We start from the raw sequence: 3,699 nt of genomic DNA, 5'->3' as shown, positions 1-3,699 counted from the left end.
GCTTCTTCTTCAAGAATTTGATTTGGAGATTGTTGATAGAAAGGGTAGTGAAAATCAAGTGGCGGACCACTTGTCTCGATTGGAGGAGGAAGGGAGGCCTTTGGACGGCCTTGAGATAAATGATGCTTTTCCGGATGAACAACTCCTCTCGGTTTCAATGCTAGACATGCCATGGTTTGCCGACATTGCCAATTATCTTGTTACCGGTGTGGTTCCGTATGAGCTCTCTTCTAACCAAAGGAAGAAGCTCAAGCGGGATTGTTTGGACTACTATTGGTATGAGCCATATCTTTTCAAAATTTTCACTGATGGTGTAATTCGCCTGTGTGTTCCCGAAGAAGAGCAATTGAGTATTGTGGAAGCTTGTCACTCTTCGCCCTATGGTGTCCATCATGGCGGGGCGAGGACGACGTCTAAAGTGTTGAGTTGTGGTTTTTATTGGCCTTCTTTGTTCAAGGATTCCGGTGACTTTGTTAAAAGATGTGATGAATGCCAACGTGCCGGAGGGATTTCGAAGAAAGATGAGATGCCCCTTAACATGATTCTAGAGGTTGACATTTTTGATATTTGGGGGATAGACTTTATGGGACCATTCGTAAGTTCTTGTGGCAACACCAACATCTTGGTAGCGGTTGATTATGTGTCAAAATGGGTTGAGGCCATAGCTTTGCCAAATAATGAAGCTCGAAGTGTGGTGGCGTTCTTGAAAAATAGTATCTTCACGAGGTTTGGCACTCCACGTGCTATCATTAGTGACAGGGGTTCTCATTTTTGCAACCGGGCTTTTGACTCTTGGCTAGCCAAGTATGGGGTAAATCACAAGGTGACCACTCCTTATCATCCTTAAGTGAGTGGTCAAGTTGAGGTGTCCAACCATGAGATCAAGAGTATTTTGTCCAAGACTGTCAATGCAAATAGGACCGACTGGTCGAAGAAATTGGATGATGCTCTTTGGGCTTATCGTACAGCTTTCAAGACTCCGATTGGTATGTCACCGTATCAGTTGGTGTTTGAGAAGGCTTGTCATCTTCCGGTAGAATTGGAACATAAGGCTACGTGGGCCCTGAAAAAATTGAACTTAGAATGGGATGTCGCGTCAAATCTTCCGGTTGAGCAATTGAATGAACTTGATGAATTTAGGTTTCATGCTTACTCCAGCTCGTCCTTGTATAAGTACAAGATGAAGTACCTTTATGACAAGTATGCCTGAGGGAAGGAATTCAAAGTTGGTGACATGGTTCTTCTTTTCAACTCCCGGTTGAGGTTATTTCCGGGCAAGCTGAAGTCTAAGTGGAACGGCCCATTTGAAGTGGTCGTTGTAACTCCCTTTGGTGCCATTGATCTCAAAAATAAGAATGGTGAAGTTTTCCGGGTCAATAGGCATCGTGTCAAGCACTATTTAGGAAAGATTGATGACAGCCACGTGGTGGCACTCATTCATTTGAAATGATTATGATGGTAACACTCGTCGTGCCGCGACGTTAAATCAGGCACTTCTTGGGAGGCAACCCATGTCTTTTTCTTTTTCTTTGTTTTTCTGTTGTAGAGTAAGATTTTTGAGCTGATAATTTGTGAAGTGTTGCAGGGATAATGTTGAACCAGTGAAGGGCAAAATGTGCAAAAAAAATGGTTAGTCTCTGAATATGGCCTACGCGGCCGCGCAGCAAAATAGTGCGGTCCGCGTAGGTGTGAGCAGCTGAAAGGCTAAGACCCAGAAGACCCAGCGTGGTCGCGTGACATTTCTGTGTGGTCCGCGCTAGAGGACCAAGAATTGCATGCTCTTTGACAAAGTCCCACGCGGTCGTGCACCAAAACAGTGCGGTCCGCGTGGATTGAACAGCTAAAGTGAAAGATGCAAAATCCAGTGCGGTACGCGTCCATTTCTGTGCGGCCGCGTTGGTAGGTGGGTACTGGGTCCCAGGGCTTTTCTATAAATAGAGGCCTTGGGCCTCATTTTAACCTTTTCGCCAATTTTACACCTGAGCTCTAATTTTCACTATTCATCAACATTAATTGGGCACATAGTTGAAATCTCATTAATCCCTGGTAACAACTTTCATTCATTTCAATCATAGTCTAATTTTGATTTTGTTTAATTGCTTTCTACTAGTGTAACTTCTTACTTTCGTCTTTTTCTTCTTAGTTTAACTGTTAGATTAGATTTTTGTGTGTTTTTGTTTAAATCATGGGCATGGAATCTTGTTAAATAACTGAGTAGGGACACTTAGGACCCAAAAAGGTGAACAAAAATTGGATTTAATTGAACAAACACCCGGCTCAGTTAAATTAGCCCTACGCGGCCGCGCAGCATTTGTGCGCGGTCCGCGTGACTCTGGATAAGAGATGATGAACCTCTCTGTGCGAACCACGTATCATTTCTGTGCGGTCCGTGTGAGCCCAGCGCATCCCCGGTCCAAAACAGTGCGGACTGCGTGTGAAGAGTTCAGAGAGGTCAACATTTTGGCATTTCACCTGCGCGGACCGCGTACCATTTCTGTGTGGTTCACGCCCCCTCTGCCTATGTAAATGTGTCTGCACTCTTTTCATTCAACTGAACTGTCCACTTCACCTTATGTTCTTATACTAACAATGTTAGACATGTATTCCTTGCAGACAATGGCTAAAAAACGAGCGGGCAAAGAAATACAACCTGAGAGAGGGGGTTCCTCCCGAGGAGGGAAAAGCAGGCGGATTGTGAAACTCACTCCTCAAACCAGGGAATTGATAAAGAAAACCCGGAAGATAATCCGGGAAGCTGATAGAGCTGCATCTCATTCCACGGGGAGTGAGTATGCACCTTCATGGAGCATTACCTCGGAGTCTGCCCCCACCCACATGTCCACTTCATTTCAGCTCCGTGATTCCCCTTCCCCGGATCATGATAATGTAGCCTCCTCCAAGAAGCCGGTTAATGTCATCTCGGACTCGTCTGATGAGTCCGTAGCAAGAGAATAAGATCAATACTCCACATCTCCCACAGTTTCATTATCAGGGGAGAGTGGAGGATATGCTGAGGGAGGTGAGCCACAGGTCGGGGGGATTGAGCGTACTAGAAAACCGGAGGCATGGGCAGACAGGTTTGTTAGTGAGGTTGCTTTCCACAGATACCGAGAGTGGTGGCCCAGAAGGAAACTTATTCCGGAGTGGAAGTTCATAGATGTTGATCTTGTCCCTCTCAACCCTCATGTGCAAGCACAATTCCGCACTAGGGAGGGTTAGGGATTCTTCAAAGAACGTGTTGAAATGGCGAATGAGCATATGTGAAGGAGTTCTACAACAATGTTCACCATATAATTCGGGACTCCAAAGTAACTAAAGTGAGGGACAAGATAGTTGTGTTTGATGGCAAATCGTTGAATGAATTCCTGGGGTTCGGAGAAGAGGATGAATCGCAATATTTTGAAAAGCTAGCAATGAAAGAGGAGGTTCGTCCTTGGTTGGACGAGCACTTGGCAGCCCCGGGTACAGTCCCAGTCTGGTTGAAAGCACAAGAAAAGATTTCTAGGAACACCCTGAACTTTGAAGCCAAAAGGTGGTTGACTTTTGTGTGTAGTCGACTTGACCCGTCTACACATGATCACTCCATTCCCCTCCCTCGTGCTGTCATGGTAGCATCTATCATGGAGGGTTTCCCTCTGAATGTGGGTAATATTATGTCGAGAGTGATTTCTACAGTTGGAAATGAGACCCAAACAAACT

The sequence above is a fragment of the Nicotiana tabacum genome, chromosome 1 (genome assembly GCF_000715075.1).
Source record: "Nicotiana tabacum cultivar K326 chromosome 1, ASM71507v2, whole genome shotgun sequence".
In the NCBI taxonomy this organism is placed as follows: Eukaryota; Viridiplantae; Streptophyta; class Magnoliopsida; order Solanales; family Solanaceae; genus Nicotiana; species Nicotiana tabacum.
This window is presented reverse-complemented; position numbering follows the sequence as displayed.